General features: G+C 38.0%; 1 protein-coding gene across 3 annotated transcripts in view; it reads left to right on the forward strand.

Annotated features, from left to right (window-relative positions):
- Nucleotides 1-3,113: 3,113 nt before the first annotated feature.
- The window catches only part of LOC124384308 (DENN domain-containing protein 4B-like), a 31,573-nt gene continuing 15,067 nt past the window's right edge, over nucleotides 3,114-19,619 (forward strand). For 2 of the 3 annotated variants that reach the window (XM_046847044.1, XM_046847045.1), the window contains exon 1: nucleotides 3,115-3,651. The gene's annotated coding sequence lies outside the window, so the exon portion shown is untranslated. Of the gene's footprint in view, nucleotides 3,652-19,619 lie in introns of all 3 variants that reach the window. The other variant, XM_046847046.1, reaches the window with a different exon arrangement.

Raw genomic sequence — 19,619 nt, forward strand, 5'->3', positions numbered from 1 at the left:
TCAGAAAGAAGAAAGAAAGAAAGAAAGCTGAGTTTAGGATGAAAAGGCTGAATTCACGTTCCGCTTCTGTTTGAGTTTCATAAATATTCATTAAGACCCATTAGGATGATTCGAAGTGTATTCTGTCAGGTCCGTTCTGTAATGGAGAAAGGTGCTAGATTACAGAGCTTTTCAAGCTGTGCTCTCTGGTATTTGCACAGAAATGCATTTTTCTGATTTTCAAATGATTTGCTGAGTACCATTTGGTTGCTAAGCGCTGTGAAATGAAGGGATGGTGGTGTCATAATTGGGAGTTCTGATCCCTCAGATGGATGCAGAATGTGTTGGTCACTTTCTAGGTAGTTCTACTAAAGGCCTAATGTATGTCTATTGCACTTTAACGTGTGCAGGGTTCCGGTGATCAATAATTTTGTCCAACCACAAAAGTTAAGGTTCCTTTGACTCTAGACGCAGTTATACTTTTATATATTTATAAAAAGGTAAAAACTAGTAGACATGCATGCTTAATACAGTGGATATTTGTAGACCCTATTCAACACCACCTCTTGTTCCTGCGGTCTTAAACAAAAGTCCGTAATGCCCTCTTACATATGCAGTGTGTCTTTACATAAAGTAGCCTTATTCCTGCACTAATTTAGATTTATACAAAGACTGCACTTGAAAACAAAGTTGAGGTTTTCAAGCCATTCCTGTGGAGCTGCCATATCGCAAACGTAAAAAAAAAAAATCAATCAATTAATTGTTCTAATGCACTCAAATGATCTGCTGTTTGTGTGAATGTCAGGGTGTGTGGGAGGGAGGGGGTTTGAAACATTTATTATGGACATTTGTGTACGTGATGAGTGGCGAATGTGAGTGCGACATTACTTGCTTGTGCTTTTGTGACGATCAATAGATCAGTATCCCCTCTGTGCCACATCATCATCTGGGATCATCTTGAAAACTAAATTTAGACAATCTTGGTCTGCTCACGATGCATGAAATATATGTTAAAACCAGTGCAGGTCGCATTCTGTGTAGACGATCATTCGGTTTGCAGCATTTTCCACATTCTATAACAGTAGAGCGGTTGACTATTGTTTACAGCTGTGGTACCCACCAGTTATATTTCTCTCGCAACTTTTTCACAGAGCTGTAGGATGAATAAAATTGAGGGCTTTTTTCTAAGAAAAAAAAAAAAAAAAAGGACACCAAGACTGTGATTAGAAATTTATCAGATATTTAGCAAACCAAGGCTTTGTTACTGAGTCCGAACGGAGTATTTTGATCATTTCTACACAATATATGGAAATAATTTTCAGTCATGACTGTGGAAGATATTTTAATAGAATGTGTGCAAAGAATTTTAGAAAAAAAAGATGAGAAAAACAAACCTATTTTTATATGTTACAACTGCATGCCAGGCGGTTATGCACGCTCATGACTTTAATTGCACTGTAGAAATGCGCTTTGGACTTTCTGTCCTCGGTCTATTAAAGGCACTGCCCGCTTCAGTAAGGCGCAGTGCTGTTCTCCGCCAGCAGGGAGCGCAGTGGAACAGCGGGTCAGAGCTGAACACAAACTGATTGTGGTGGGTTTTTTTTTTTTTTTTTCTTTGTTTTTTTTTTGACAGAATTAAAAATGTTATGTTCTTTATTCCGTTTTTTTTCTGTTTCGTCGTGTTTCCAGTCTCTGTTTATATTAAAGTGGAATGTGTGTGTGTGTGTGTATATGTGTGTGTATATATATATATATATATATATATATATATATATATATATATATATATATATATATATATATATATATATATATATATATATATATATATATATATATATATATATATATATATATATATATATATATATATATATATATATATATATATATATGTATGAAACATTTGCTTTATGTCATGCCTTTGCAAACGTTACATTTGCTTTACATTATTTTGATAACCAGGGAATCCATATTTGTTGTAAATAATAAATAAAAATATAGGTGCTTCTAACGGAATATTTTTAAGACTGTATCCTCGTGATATTTTACAAAAAATAAAGAATTTAATTGAATGTGAAACAAGGGCTTTCTGAAATCATTCACTGATGAACCCTTATGCACAGAATACACTACTTTCTTCACTGATCATTTTCCTCTCAGCTTCTGCTTGAAATCACATACTATACCAAATAGTGGTTATTTATTTTAATTAAAAAAAAGAACTGTCAGATTACCATTAAACTTGCTTATCCTCTAACCAAAAATTATTACATTTTTGTATGCATTATTAAATTAAATGTAAAAACAATATTGTTTAGTGTTTCTGCCCATGCTAATCATGATAGTATATACAAGACATGCCCAGACTAGGGCTCTAGGGCAAAAGATATCCCGTTATGAACTTTGATTTTGCCTGTGATGCCATATGAAAACAAGAAAAAAAGGGAAAAAATGGTATTTGAAAAAACAAGGGCAGCGTCATGTCTTTTTTTAGTTGTCACTGAACAGTTTTAGGCATTGAATTTTATTTGTACAATAAACTGGACTGTTTCTCATTGAACTATTAAGTTTAACTGAACTGGAACTTTAGAAATAAAGCTGTATTAGTTTACTAGTTTATTTATTAGTTTAGTTTAGTAGTTAATAGTTTAGTCTAATAGTATTTATTAGTTTAGGTTGGTCTTAGTATGTATTAGTTTATTATATTAGTATGTATTAATTTATTATAATATTAGTATGTAGTATATAATAATATTAGTATGTATTAGTTTATTATATTAGTATGTATTAATTTATTATAATATCAGTATGTAGTAGTTTATAATAATATTAGTATGTATTAATTTAGTATAATATTAGTATGTATTAGTTTATTATATTCGTATGTATTAATTTAGCATAATATTAGTTTAGTATTAGTGTTTATTTACTTTAGTATTGGTATTTATTTAGTATTAATGTTTTATCATAGTGTTATTATATTATTTTAGAGTCATGTTTTCTGTTTGTTTATTTTGAAATATTTTAAAATAATGAACGAGATATAACTTGTGTACTTTAATGTGAATATAAAGTTTGCTTTAATTATTATGTAACATTTCTTTTCCGCTCACTGCTTAAGAGGAAACGGTTTTTTTACTCTTTATAGGAAAAGTCCAGGCCTCTCGTGTGTACAGTGTGTGGATGGAGTTCTCCTCCTGGCCTGCAAGTGTCGCTGTGTCGTTTCAGCGGCGCCTCCTACGGCTAGAGAGCAGCAGCGCTCTGTCGTATTTGCCTTTTAATATATTTCTGTATTGTGTGTGTATGAAGTTGCTGATGGCTGATGGCAGAGGGCTGTAGGAGCTGTGCGGACTCAGAGCTCAAGCGGAAATCAACGACAAAGAAACCACAGCGGATTTATTTCTAGCTCTAAAAGCTCGTTGGCTGAAGGAAAGTGAATGTGTCGGTGAGCGGCTCGTCCTCGCAGCTGAGCGGAGATCAGCCTGTATTGTGTTGTGGTGTGTGTGTGTGTGTGTGTGTGTGTGTGTGTGTGTGTGTGTGTGTGTGTGTTGTTGATCGGTGTTCTGAGCGGCCGAATGGACGAGCCAGGCTTTAATATGACCTAAGCGTCTTCTCTCCGGAGATGTCACTTAACACCGCGCTGTGTCTGCTCCCAGCACAGGTCAAGTGGTAAGTAAATGTATTTATTCAACACGGAATTAAAACAGAGTGTCGGGTTTTTCTTCTTTTTTCAGTGTCTTTTTGGTTTCCTTTTTTCCTTTTCCCCGAGCTGGAGCTGGTGATTATATTGAGTGCGTTACGGAGATGTTGCTCTGCTGGGGGGCAGAATGACAGAAAGAACCTGTGAGCACGTATTTGTCACTGTGTGGACACGAGAGCAGCAACATATCTATTAATAAATAAACAAACCCAATCAAACGAATAAATAAGAAAGAAAAACACGCTTAGATTGGATCAGACGAGGTTTTGGTTTACTCAGTGTTTCTGCAGCACTCAGCATCACTTCTCTCCAACACCTCGCTCCTTCATCTATGTTCAGTCTATTATTGACTTATGAAATGTTTATAAGAGTGTTATGACATATCCCTTTTGGATTCAATATTACAGGACAATACCATATACCAATTTTACTGAAATTACCTCTCGCTCTGGTCTTGCAACTGTTTCCATTCCAGTCCTTGAAGCTCAATTCCTCCCAGTGTCTACGCTTCAAAACCATAGCAGCTGCTGATGCTTTATGAAATGCTGAACTTTAGTCCAGACTACAGGCAACATCCTGAATAGTGTGATCGGATTTCTGTATAAAGACCTGTAGAGTATTGGCTCTGGGATCTGCATCTAAACTACAGTAAGCTACACACTCTCAGATACACGCATGTAAGTCACGTGGACGTGGGCTGTGGCGTGGGTTAACAGGAAGACAGTGCTCCAGTAGAATAGGTTTCGAGTGCGTTGAGAGTGTTTGTAGTTAATCCACGCGGTCTCGTTTTCATCCGATAGACAGGCTTTAACGTGTGTCACACATCGATATCTTTTTATTTTGAAGTATTCGAGCGAGTATTCAGCGTTCCTGCTTTTATAAGTCCATCGATTGTGTCGTCCAATACATTTTTGTGCTTAATCGATTGCTTATTTTATCTCTGTACGTTTGCTAGAGCGAAGTAAAAATCTATCAAAGTGTAGATGCTGATCCTCAGCTCGGGTTGTGGTCTCTGTACAAAGTTTCTCATGTTCTCCTTGATTTTGTGTAGGTTTCTTTTTTTTTTTTGGAGTTCCTCTTCAAACATCCCTAAACAATTGCTGTCAGCAGATTGCCTGTGTGAAATTGCCCTTAGGTGCAAGTGTGTACAAATGTGTGCTTGCAGGTGGTCACTTGTGATGGACTGGCGTCCCATCCAGGGTGTATTCGTGCCTAAAGTGTTTCTAGGTCAGGCTTCAGATTCTCCATTACTAGTAGTAAATATATCTATACGAAAATATACAACTTTCTTTCGGCTTCTCCCGTTAGGGGTCGCCACTGCAGATCATCCGCATGTTTGATTTGGCACAGGTTTTTACGCTGGATGCCCTTCCTAACGCAACCCCTCCCATTTATCCGGGCTTGGGATCAGCACTAAGAGTGGCTGGGGTCGGTTCCCTGACTGGGGATCGAATCCGGGAAGCAGCGGTGAGAGCGCCGCATCCTAACTACTAGACCACCAGGGAACTATCTAGATATGGTGAAGATGTTTATCATCACGACGTGATATGTTGTTAATCAGCACATCTACACCCTCACCAGTGTAAACTAATATGTCAAAAGTTTTGAGCTCCGGGTTGGACGAAGGCGTAGTGAGCAAAAATATAAATTTGACAGGAACAACCCAACCGAGCTGAAACAGCTTGATGCCGTATTCTGTGGGTTTGGTTGCTAGAAAGTAACTCGGAAATTGTTCGAAAATGACATATTAGGTTTCACAGATACAACAAACAATCCCTCAACTCCACTCCAGTTTCCTAGGTGTTTTATCACGAGGAAAATTGATGCAAAAAATGAAATGTTCTGAGCTGCTTTACGCAAGTTGGACAGATGTAACGTGTCCGTGTCTGATTTCGTTAGTGCACTGGTGTTTGTGTAAAATTATCCCACGTTACTGTGACCCCTAATTTACCATAAATAACTTCCATATGCAAGTCTAAAGCCAACACAAGCGCCACAGCTGGAGCGAACAGTATCTGCCACTTCTTCAACCCATCTCGCACAGATACAGCTGCAGATTGAGCTGCATGCTCATTGCACAGGAAAAGTCATCTGTTGCACAGCTGATGTCGTTTGAGGAACTGAACTTTTGAAAGTGCTTAGATGGATCTAAAAATGAGTGCTAGAGGAAATAACACATTCACCCAAAAAGTTTTGGATGAGGAACTTGTGCCGCTTGACACAAACGGAGGTGAAAGATGAATGGTGACATCTTTAAATAAACACCACACACAAACCCGCAGTCTTCAGGTGCAGTGTCATGTATGTACAGTATACCCATAATGTCATGGGTTCTATAATTGAACTCTAACAAGACTAAACCATTTTGGAGAACATTCAGTTGCATGTAAGCAAGTTCCTGATCCGTGTTTGATGTTCTACCATCATAAGCAAATCTGGAAAAATAGCAACATATAGTGATAGTATTGAGCTTTAGCAAGTGTAAGTAACTGTTTTACTCTTTGAAGATATGTACAGATATTTAAATGTTTGTCTGCAATTCGATAGTTTGTATACAATAAATCATTTGTTATCATCCTAATAATAGTTCAACAGTAATGGTTATAGTACAGGTAATAACATTAATATATTAAGCAACTACACACTATGATGCAAAGAATGTAACTTGGAGTGGAAATAGTGTCTTGTTTCGGGAACACTGGACACGAGCCTAGAATACAACCTTAATGGGACACCAGTCCATTTTACAGCATCACTCGCACGCACATTCACATTCACACACTGGGACTGCTTTTTTTTTTGTTTATTTGTTTTTTTGGAGGAAACTGGAACCCCACAGAGATTTTGATTAGATAGTAACCCAAACTCAGAATCGAACCATAGACACTGGAACTGTGAGGCAGCAGTACGGCCCTCTGCATTGCTCTGAGTTAAATTGTCTATTTGAAATAAAAAAAAATTGGTTCCTTCAGGGGATCTTTTGTGAGTCTTGGCACGACGACACTTTTTTATTATCCAACACATCAGAGCGGCACCAGCTGGACTTCAGAATGGAAACTTTTCTCATTTACTCAAAATATATATATATTAGAGCTGCCAATCGATTTAAACGCGATTAATTATGGTGTTTTAATGTAAATCATCAGGACACCAAATGGAACTTTTGCTGTTTCCATACAGACGGTTTTTATTGCCAGATGTGTGCATAATGGCGAATTTTGGTGCTTGATTTAAGACATTAAGACGCATCCAAACAAATGTTTACTGATTGATAATTCTAAAAAAAAAATAGTTTTTATATATACAGTTAATTCGCGGTTCAGGAAATTTGCGGGTTCTCATTCGGAATCTAATTAACAGCTAGTTGGGGGTTGATCTTAAAATTTGTGGGAATCCGCAGCCGGACCGAATGTTCAGGAACGTTAGAAATAACATTCTAAACGATGTATTTGGTCAAATACTGTACACACTTTCCGTTTTTTTAAAGTGACATAATGTCTAGATTAATTCATTAAAGTACCATTGGGGCTGTGGGTGCGTCCAACATTTGTGGATTTTTGGAACTCGCGTAACCCCCCGTGGGGACCACTGTATATCTGAGTAAAGAAGAATGAAGGTTTTAATTTAGCCTCTTTTATATTTATTTATTTATATTTTTAATAAAAAACGTTCTAATATATATTCTTATCAATTCTGTTCTGCACTAATGTTCCACTAGATTTTGGCGAGTGTCTGTGGAGATTTGTGCTCATTCAGCTACAAGGGCATTCGTAATGTCAGGTACTGATGTAGGTGATGAGACCTGGGGTGCAGTCAGCGTTCCAATTTATTCCAAAGGTGTCCAACAGGGTTGAGGTCAGAGCTCTGTAATTGGTCACTCCAACAAACATTCGAAATTCGAAAACGTTTTCATTTCCTCAATGTAAAACATTTTTTTACAGCATAAAATAAATAATAAAATATTTGTATATAATATGATTGACAACAGATTGTTAGAATGATAAATGTTTTCCATGCTGTTCATTTTCCCATCGCAGCATTTATCCAGCGACAGCTGTTATCGCACTTCGTATAGCCGTGTAGTGTCCAATTAGTTTCCTATTAGTTTTCAGTTAGTTGGTTCCTGTTATCACTTACATTTTGACAGATTGGTACAGTGGGACAGCGCATGTAGGACGTTTTGGAGACAAGGTGAGGGAGGCGAGACTGAGATGGTTTGGACATGTGCAGAGGAGGGACATGGGGTATATCGGTAGGAGAATGCTGATGATCGAGCCACCAGGAAGGAGAAAAAGAGGAAGGCCATGGAGGAGGTTAATGGATGTGGTGAGGAAAGACATGCAGGTAGTTGGTTTGAAAGAGGCAGATGTAGAGTGCAATTTGAAAAGTTATGTCTTCATGTCTTGAACAGCTGCTTTTTTTTTTATCTGTTCATTGTTGTTAGGGCAACAGTGACAGCTGAAAGAGTCAACAGCACCGTGGTATAAATGTGCTATATGCATTCTCACACTTCATTACACCATGCACAAAATGTAAAGTGTGATGTCGGTTGTCTTGTGTCATTCTAACTATAGCTAGAGCTACAGCATCCGCGCATTCAGGTACACATACAGTAACACTGCAATTGCAAACTTTCTCAGACAGACAAACGTAGTTCCTTCTGTACATATTATCCACACTATCATCTCTAACATCCATTATACCGAGGCAACGATTTGCAGAATGAAAAGTGTCTCTTTCTTTCTGCAAGTGAAGTGGTGTGTGTGAGCAGCACTAGCCTTTGGCAGGTCATAAGTTGTGTTTAGTTTAACATGATACGGTTGTGTGAATGTGGATGATATTCACTAAAATATGTCACTTCCAGTTACACAGCTCGCCGTAGCAAATCGGACTAGTTCAGCACAAAATCAATCCTGTAGATGACTTAAAATAAACCCACACTTCTTGTTTTTTTTTCTTTTTTTCTGCTTTCACACTCTCACTTTCTTTTTTGTTACACTCATCCCTTTTGCTTCCTAATCGAGGCCAGCTGTGGTTCTCCAGAACAGCAGTGTCTTTCAGCTGTGATTGATTGATACAAGTTCTTTAGCAGTACTTAATTCGAGGATGAAGGAAGAAAATACATTGAGTGCCATTTAATACTAATATTCAGCTGATTTTATTAAAAAAAGCTTTGGAATGCTTTTTTTTTTTTCCCACTTTGCAGTTCACACAAATCACTTCTATGTTAAATACAATGTAATAAATTCAGTCATAACAAAAAAAAAAAAATCCGAGATTATACTGAGATTATACTGAGATTATACTGAGAGGAAAATCCGTTTGCAGTCGTTGCCAGATTGGATTACAGTGCACAAAAAACCCTATTTCATCCAGCTATACTGACATTGAAATTTCCCCACTGTGGGACAAATAAAAGTATATCTTATCTTATTTTTTAACAAGATAAATTACAGAAACTCAGTACAGAAAGACTGAGTATTGCTGCTAGTAGAAAAGTTTTTTTGCTATTGGCTATATGTATGTTTGCAGAGGTTGAATGTCACATTATGGGAAGTATAAAAGGGAAAATCCTACAGGGTATTTATCAGTGCAAATGTGAAAGGTTACACATCTTTAATTAAAGAGCACAATAAACATTACCCAATGAAATTCTGATCCTTCAGAGAGACTCTGGTTCCACATAGAGACCTGTAATCTATCGATAGTCAATAGTGCCAAATATTTACCACCGAATTTGACGCGCATTCGCAAGTCTGTGTTGAAAACATGGCTTTGAGGACACGGTTCTAGTGTGCTTCTTCCTGTTTGCTCTTCAATCCGCTGCATAACACTTTTGCCAGATCAGAAACAGGCTCCGCCACTTGTCAAGTCGAGTCAAGAGCTTTTTATTGTCATTTCATCCATATATAGATGACACAGTAGACAGCAAAATGAGACAACGTTCTCCAGAACAATAGTGCTACATAAACAACATCAAATTGTATGTAAGAGTAGTCGTGCCAAAGTTCATGGCTTGTGTAGGGATCGTCCTGGTGCTTGAATTTGACATACACTGGGTAAAATGATGTGATATGTGAGTCAAGAGCTGGAGTTCATGTTCATGAAAACAGCGTATCCTAATATGGTCTTCTGCTGTTGTAGCTCACCCACCTTAAGGTTTGATATTTTGTGCATGCTGGGATATTTTTCTTAGCAATAACACAAATTATTAAATCCTCTCTGCCAGCTCAAACCAATGTGCCCATTTTCTTCTGACGTTTCTCATCACCAATAGGCTTCACCCCACAGAACCTTTGGTCACTCAGTGTTTTTTTTTTTCCCCCAGAAGTTTCTAAAGTACTAAAATCTAGTGCGTCCATCCCATGATCACAAAGCTCACATTTCTCCCCATTCTGAGGTTTGATGTGAACATCAACTGAAGGTTATTGTGATTTGTATGATCGCATGGATTGTTGCACATTGTGATGTGCATGTATGAACAGGTGTAATTTTTAAGGTAGAGGGCGACTTTAGTGTAGATCAGATCAGAACGTACTACAGTGCTTTTTGTTGATAACTTTTGAACAGTGAGTCCATATTTCCCGTAAACGCTTTATCTCGGTCACAGTCGTGAGGGATCCAGCTGTTATCCCAGTGACACCGAGTGTGAGGTGAGAATTCATTCCAGTCCAGAGTCACAGGAAGCACATGGACATGGAAAGAGAGGAACTCGAATTGAGGATCAGACTGAAGCCACCACCTACACTACCGAACACGTATATTAATTATAAAACACGTTTCTATTTAGGGGAATTTGTGTATTGACATTTTTATTAGGGTCTACCTTGAAGTCTTTCAGCAAGCAAAGCATAATCGATTAAAAAACAAACAAAAAAAAAAAACAGCCTGTCCTTAATCTTCTGTTGTGTATTCTGGGAAAAGTGTCCTGCACTCTCTGATGTCTCCTGTAGACCATTTCATCGGCCGTTCATTCTTGTAAGGAAATGACGTCTTTGGTCCTTGGACTACTTTTACCTAAAACAAACAACACGTACTGAATGAGAATTGAATATGAAAGATTAAAAAAAAAAGACACGTTTAGCCAACATTGTATTACACACAGGGCTCAGATGAAGCATTTAAACCCTCTCACACACACTTTCCACCGCACTTCAACTAATCTAACCACAAACATTTCAAAACGTTTGAAATCATTATGCGTGCAATAACTTATGGTGGAACACAACAATTGGTTGTGTAATTTTGCGTGGTGTTCTACACTTCACTGTTCTTTCCCCGAGCGCGTGCGTTCGTGGGTTCTTGGCTTTGCTCCGCCCATCGGTTTCTCACCACTGCAGTTCGGACAGGGGGTTTGGGAAGATCGCAGCACTTAGTTTATTAAACATCGGGAGGTGAAACTCATTAATTAACCACAGCGGATTAAACAGATAATCTAATCTCTCTCTCTCTCAACTCATGCACAGACTCGTCTTTCCCTCGATTCTCAATCACTGTTCTCGCGCTATTATCTCCAGATCTTTTTTAATTTAAATGTTTAAATCTGTAGTACATTATTTACATTATCTATTACAATTTAAATAGAATTTAGTTTAGCAAAGTAATTAATTATTAGCATAGATTTTTATTAGCATAGACATAAAGGACATGCAAGTGCAACGCGCACTAATAACCTCCCCGGTTACCATAGCAACGAACCAACCGGGACGTTTTTAAACCACAGTGGACCCTCCAACTCCAACCCTCACCAACACACAAGATGAACACTTTCCACATTGTCCGCTAAGTAAGTAATTGTAGGCATCCCGACTCTTTACCGCTTCTCGTGTAAACCCAATGTTCTGAGTAAAAATTGATTAAAGGGTCCGGCATTTCCGTCCGTCTATTTTTTTTACTTTTATAAATATCCTCCCTGTTTTGTTTTAGCTACATTTAAAAAGTACGTGTCAATTTGTTTTGACAGATTCGCCACAAAATGCTTTATGACATGCGCAGTATCATCACAACGCGTTTGTTATTGTTTACTTCCTTGAAATTATCAATATGGCTGAGCAGTTTAATTCTGAAAGTGGCTTTAAATAGAGATGAATGCAGTCAATCAGTACAAATTAAAGTGGAAGTGTTGTTCTGTAATTGCTTAATTATTCTGGCTCTGAAACCTCATTTAGTCACAGGGCATTTCCAGATGTGTGTGACTCGTTATTATGTTTACATTGTTTGCTTTATTTCTTAAAATATGCTCACAGATTAGAAGCCTGATTAAAATGCTGACCCTGACCGGGTATTTACTAAGAATGAATGAACCGAAAGGCATGCCATGTTGAATAATGTTGCTTTTGTTTGTCCGACGAGCTTCCTATCTGATCTTTTGCTTGCGTCCGAATAAAAGTTTCAAGATCTTTTTTTTTTCATGCAAATGTCTTGTTACATCCTGCAGCATTCCGGCAATGATGCAAATCTCCTGGTTTGCTGTATGTGTAGGAGCAGGAGCAGCTCAGTGATTAATTACAGCAGATCAAGCTATGTTTGCAGTATTGCTTGTTAAGTGATGACACTGGGGAGAAGATGCTGCTAATGATGTGATGTTCGTCAGGCCTCACCCTGAAGCACTCTTTGTGTTATGGTACCAAAGGCTTGAAGAGATGGCTAGGTCCACCAAGACTGATCAGTCTGTAGTACAGTACAGTATTGTGGTTATGTGCCTGTGAGGGAAAGACTGCTATTTGTTTGTGATGCAGCAGTAATAATGTGGGTGTCACTATGTCAGCTTGGGCCTACCCAACCCCCTCTCTTACACACACACACACACACACACACACACACACACACACACACACACACACACACACACACACACACACAGTTCCTGACACCTCCTGTTCTGTTTAAACATGCACGCACTCTCTGAATGGCTTCTCTGTCACCCTTCTTCACTTCCTCTGTCAGCACACATTCTGGGTCGACCCAAAGTATCTCACATCATTTATTCAAGAAGAGCTTTTGATTCAGTTTTCCTGTTTAGTTAAATGTCTAGTTGTGCTTTGCTCAATAATATGCCGAACCATTTATAAGAATGTATTACAGTCTGTGTGTGTTTTTATGAGTTTGTTGTGACTGGTAGGTGTTTTAGCTGTTATCAGCCGCTTCCACCTTCAGCAACAGGCAGGGGAATTCATCTTGCACACGCACGCTCACGCATGCATGCACGCGCACACACACACACACACACACACACACACACACACACACACACACACATTCATTTTAAAACTCTACAGCACACTTGGATGATTTTGGGTTCACATATGCATTCACCTTTAAATGTCATACAGGTTTCCTGTGTGGCTGTGTGTCAGTGTCTTTGATCTTGTTTTTGCTTTTTTTTTTTTTCCGTTAAAACTATATTTGTGACACATTTCAGACTTTCAAGCCATTAGTCTGTGGTTAAAGAAAGATTGCCTGTACTGGCCCATTTACAGTGTACGTGTGTCAGATATCGGGTGTGTGTCTGAGGCATAAAACACCGATAGTTTGATTCAATAAAAAAGAAAGCTAGAAATACTGTCTATGACAACACATACCTGCAGCGATAAGATGCATCAATAAAAAGCATTCAAAAAGCAAGAGCTTCTGTTTGGCGGGTTTACTCAACTGAATTGTTGACGTTTCGGCTTCAGGGTTAAGAACTTTATCGTTTATCTTTTTTTTTTTTTTTATGCCTTTGGAAGGTGAAGAAACGCATGCATTATGCAGCTTTGATGGTTTTGTGGCCCTATGCAGTAACCATAATAGGCATTGATATTGTACACTGTGTTGTTATCTCGACTCTCTTTGTGTGCTTATTTCACAGCAGGATTGAACGCTTAAATCTGATGGTTAGACATTGTGTTATTTTTGCAGAACAGCGTGGCTCAGGAAGCATGATCTGACTATAACAAAAACATAGGTTCATGATTGTTGTAACACAGTTTCTATAGAAACAGTTAATATGTTGGGTCTTGTATGGTGGATTCCCAGTATAATAAACAAATTTATAAAATGTTTGTTTAATATATAATTGCTGATGTGGTGACATTTTGCAAAGGAAACATGTAGTCAACATTTACGGAAGTAGCCTTAGTTATACAGTTTCCCAGCTCAGAAAAGTCTTCAGGATATTGCATTTTTTTTTTTAGAGAGACAGAGAGAAGTTGATGAGTGAATGATGTTAAACCATGTTTAGAAAAACCCAAGTAACGTAGCGTTTAGAGATCCACAAAAGCAGAAGTGGAAAAACACACGACAGGCCGTGTTATTATACATAAATAATGCACTTCAGGGAGTAGCACATCACCGCTTGCGCATCTTTAGACTTATTTATTATCCTCAGCATTTTCCTACTGCTATATACCCCATGCCCCCCTCTGCACATGTCCAAACCATCTCAATCTCACCTCCCTCACCTTGTCTCCAAAATGTCCCACATGTGCTGTCCCTCTAATAAACTCATTTCCTCTCCATCCTCGTCACTCCCAACAAAAACCTCAACATCTTCAGCTCTGCTACCTCCAGCTCCACCTCCTGTCTTTTACTTAATGCCACTGTCTCTAATCCATAAAACATCACAGGTCTCACCACAGTCCTATAAACTTTCCCTTTTACTCGCAGATACTTTTCTATATAGAACCCTAATTCAGGTTATTTGTGTATAAAAGTGTACTTAAAAAATGCAAAAGCTACATATTAAGTTTTACTATCTTTCATTGTGACATTTTATAAAGCTTGTAGTGGCTGCTTGGTGAGGAGCGTATGGGGGATTTCTACATTGAACAAATTTACTCATGCTGGATTTTTTCTGTAAAAAAAAAAAAAACTAAAACAAAAAAACAGCATTGAGTAGGCAAGGTGAAGCAATTTGTGTAAATAAGATAAGATAAACCTTTATTCGTCCCACAGTGGGGAAATTTCTTCAAAATCAACATTTGTATTGTTTTTAATGATAATTGCAGATGGCAAGTTGACAACCAGGATTAAAATTAGCAATATAAAATATAATGCAACATTGTTTTGACAATTTCTGTTTAAAACAAGCATCTAAAATATTTAATTAATTTTATATAATGATTGAATGATATATGCATAAATTTAATATATAAACATTCAAAACAATCATTCGAAATGCAGTAAAGCAGATAATAAAACTGTTGCACCGTTTTAATTGAATCCATCACCATGTCGATGATCGCGAGTCACGGCAGAACAGATCCAACGTGACCGTCCCGAAGTTACAAACAAACACTTCACACAATAGCACTTCATTAAACTACACCATTTTCCCATGATGAGGATTATACAGTTTCTGCTTAACATGCTGATGTTTCACCTTCATCCGTGACACCACTGTGTTTTCTTTTCATGTGCTTGTGCACCACTGTGGTACTTTCATGCCACACAAGCTCCGCTTTGCAGGTTACAGTCTTCTTTGTTGCGTTTAATATTAAATGCTCCCATGTAGGGCTGCAACAACTAATCGATAAAGTTGATAATAACCGATAATGAAATTCGTTGTCAACAAATGCCGTAATCGATTAGTTGGGCTGCTCAAGTTAGTGGTTTCGTGTGATGGCAAGATATCACAGCTGCTTGCAAAATGGTGGCGAGTACAGAGTCAACCAGCAGCTGGAAAAAGTGTGCGTCCCAGGTCATAAAAGGCAACAAAAAAGAAGAACTTTCAGTAAACGATTACATTTTAATTCACTGTTGTGGTTTTTAGTGAAGGTTTAAGCATTTGTACACTAATGCATATTTTCCCCTTTTTATAAATCAAGTATGTTAACTTGCTGAGTTTCATTCCATTTCCTTTTTATAGCGTTTGTCTAAGACAACAGTTATTATCTGTTTTCAAACAGGACTTACTGCAGCTTTACTATGTTCAAATACTTGTTTTCAATGTTTTTATATTTAATTTATGCATATATTATTTAATTATTATTAAAAAAAATCAAATAAATTATATATTCTACATGCTTATATCTTCACAACTGCATAGAAATTTTTTCACCAAAAATTGTCAAATCAATGTTGTATTACATTTTATATAGATTTTTATAAACATGGCATTGCTTAACATTTTTAAGCAACTTGCCATCTGCAATTGTCATTAAAAACAATACAAACTAATCGATAATCGCGTTCGTTGACAACGAATTTCATTATCGATATTATCATTTTTATTGGTTTGTTCCTGCTAATAGCAGCCTTAAAGCTACTATAACTAGGTGCTGCGTATAGCTGCCTTAAAGCTACTATAACTAGGTGCTGCTAATAGCATTCTTAAAGCTACTATAACTAGGTGCTGCTAATAGCATCCTTAAAGCTACTATAACTAGGTGCTGCTAATAGCATCCTTAAAGCTTCTATAACTAGGTGCTGCTAATAGCTGACTTATAGCTACTATAACTAGGTGCTGCTAATAGCATCCTTAAAGCTACTATAACTAGGTGCTGCTAATAGCTGACTTAAAGCCTTAAATTGTCTTGTTTAAAAGTGGATGATTTTAATAAACCTGGTATACATGGTTAGTTGTTAGATATAATGCTGTCAGTTGTATTGAAGCCTGGCCTTCCAAATATGTGAACGATACATAACTAGACTGCGAACACTGCCCGCATATTTGCCGGCGTTTATCTGTGGAATAGCATTTGCACGTGTGAACCTTAAAAAAGCGAAACTTTGCTAAGATCAACTTAAACAAATAGCGAGAGCTTCTGAAGCAGTTTTTTTCACTGTAACCTTTGCGACTGCTTTTCTGTTTTAGTCTTCATTGCACGATCGCTTCGCGCTTCTTTTGTCGAAACGTCACACTGCAGTTCTCTAATTATGTCATCTCACTCGCATGTGTGCTTATTCACACAGCCTAGTGTATGACTGCTCTGGTTCTCAGCTTGTTGCCAGGCAACCATTCTGCCCTAATGAGAGGGGAAGTTGGCCAGAGTGAAGCAGGTGTCGAGCCGATAGCAATGTGGCATATGAATTTTATTCTAGCTACTGGAATTTCAAGAGACTTTAATAAGACTAATGTTCAGGGGTGAGGGATAAGGGACGTCATTTGGCATTAGTTTAAGGTGAGTATAAACATAGAACGTCAACTGAAGTGCAGTGGCACGGCACAAACTGACCGTGATCCAGAAGAGATCTCGAGCGGCATGTCCTCTACGTCAGATTCTGTTTTATGTAAAAAAAATGTATTGTGGTTGCAGTGTTCAGCATACAGTCCCACTGCGTTTACATAACAACTGTAACATAGGACCAAAACATCAATTATGGTCACTTCAGACAGGACAAAGCATGAAACAGATCCCAAATGTGAATCACTGAAGTGTCAAATTGTTTCTAATAAACGGTACTAACAAAAAATGTGTAATGTGTGCCAGTCAATGCTTACATTTTCACAGGTAGTGTTTGTGTAGTTCCTGTGTATTCTGTGGATGGACTAGTTCTGTTCTCTTTAACAGGAAGTAGCAGCCACATTACACCTGTACTCACTTGGGTACACTGTTTTTCTGAAACAGGCAGCTTTTTCTTCGCATATATCTTGGTAGCGTGTCAGGCCTAGGATGAAACACCATGTCTGTAATTTAACTGATCTTTTCACACCAAGGAAGGAGGATGTTTGCGTGACTCACGCCGAGTCTCACTGTCATCATCTAGCCACAACAGGTGTGTCTCCACAGCCACATGGTTTTCTACCACTTCTCTCACGTGGACTTCGCATCCGCTCAATTATCATATAATAATCTTTAAATTGGGCTTGTTAGATTATAATCTATCAATATTTCTTGTGCTGTGTGGATATCATATATCTGTGCGAGTTTGAATGTGTGTGTTATTATAATTTTTTTTAGAGAGTGTGTGTCTCTAGGAAGCAGGTTAGCGTATTCACTTCCTGTGCGAATTAAACCTTGCATGTTGTGCCTTGTGGTCGGCTTTGTAAAAGTATACTGTAGTGATCCTTTGTCTCTTAGTATCTCTGTACTCAGTGAACAGAACAGTTTTATTGAAATACTACGAGTTACGCTTAAATCCACAGACCTCAACTTTGTGCTGGTAAGTTGTAATGGCTGAGTGCTTTTGTATAAATGATGTAAAATGGAGGGCAAATAGGGGCTATGTGGATACATAACAGGATATATGAATGGAGTGGAGGAAGAGTGCAGGGTGAACTTTGGGCCAGCCATCTGTCAGAAAGACAGTGGAACAAGGATAAAAAAAAAAGCTGACAATGAATCCATGAGTAGACAAACTCAACACATATTACAAAAATGGAGTTTTTAATGTTACACTGATAACTGTAACACTTTTTATTCTGCCTGTTACGCACATTGCACTTTTACAGCAGCTGGGGCACTTTAAACTCCGTTTGCAGGCTGCATGAGATGTATGGAGCATCTGTTACTCTGCTTTGCTGTAGCATGCATAGAGGACCAGGAGGAGCAAGTTGCTTCTGAGATTCTGTGCTAAGGCCAAAAACGTGTTTTGTCTACAGCACCTTGAAAAGAAACATTTCTTCTACTGTGTGTGCAAATGTACTTCTTTTCAGACTTTTCTTCCTTTTGTAGTGTTACAACCTGGAATTGAGCTGGACTTATTTTGTATATTTATTATACACCGGCCAGACATAACTTTATAACATTGCGAGCTGTGAGTGAACAACACTGATTATCCATTCATCATGGCACCTGTTAGTTAGTCAGCACATATATAGCAGATAATATAAAGCAGAAATATTAAGCAGCAAATGAACATTTTGTCTTCAAAATTGATGTGTTAGAAGCAGGAAAAATGGGCAAGCGTAAGGATTTGTGCGAGTTTGACCAGGGGCGAATTGTGATGTCTAGACGACTGGGTCAGAGCATCTCCAAAACTGCAGCTTTTGTGGGCTGTTCCTGGTCTGCAGTGCTCAGTATCTATCAAAAGTGTTTCAAGGAAGGAACAGTGATGAACCAGTGACAGGGTCATGGGTGGCTGAGGGTTATTGATGCACAGTGAGAGCAAAGGCTGGTCCTTGTGGTCCGATCCAACAGACGAGCTGCTTTAGCTCAAATTGCTGAAGTTAATGCTGCTAATGCTCAACAGGTCAGGACTGTTTTGGCAACAAAGTAAACAGGTGATCATAATGTTATGTCTGGTCAGTGTATGACTAACACAGTATGTCTAATATCTAATAGTAGAACACACTGAATGCATAAATACTGAGCTCCTGGGACTTATAGGATGTCTCTATCAGTTTTGTTGATACTGAAGTCTGATATTTTTGCTCTAAATTGCTCAAGGTCTGTCATCTTGGAACGTGGTATTTGTTGAATGGCATTTCTTGCCACAGATTTTCAATTAAACTGCATTCTGGGCTTTAGCAGTACCTTAACATCATTGTCCTGTCGGAAGGTAAATCTCTTGCCCAGTCTCAAGTTTTTGCGTAATGTAAGAGACTGAATTTCCTGATCCACCCATCTTGTTCTCACCCCCACTAGTTTTCCGGTCTCTGTTATACCATGGTGCTACCAGCACCATGCTTCACTGTGGATATGTGCTTTCTGTGTAAAGAACAAACTCTACCCAGGAACAAACCCTAACCTGTCTAGGAACCGATGCATTATATTGAAATAACACTGAACCTGTTCGAACCCTGAACAACTGATGTGACTTGTGTTGCAGTGTTCATACAGTAATTGACTATATTACACAATAATTGTAATAGAATACAGCTACAATAATGGATTTAGTGGGATTTCAACATTTCGGTGAATGTAGGGTTGGTTTAACTCCTGCATCAACTCTTTATGCCGTTATATTGTGCCGCTTATAACTGACTATATTTAATATTTTGCTGATTAATCACATCTTTTGCTTTCCAAGGACTCCTTTATTTTAAAGTATCCCCTGTTCATGCTGATTTTAT

The sequence above is a fragment of the Silurus meridionalis genome, chromosome 4 (genome assembly GCF_014805685.1).
Source record: "Silurus meridionalis isolate SWU-2019-XX chromosome 4, ASM1480568v1, whole genome shotgun sequence".
NCBI lineage: Eukaryota > Metazoa > Chordata > Actinopteri > Siluriformes > Siluridae > Silurus > Silurus meridionalis.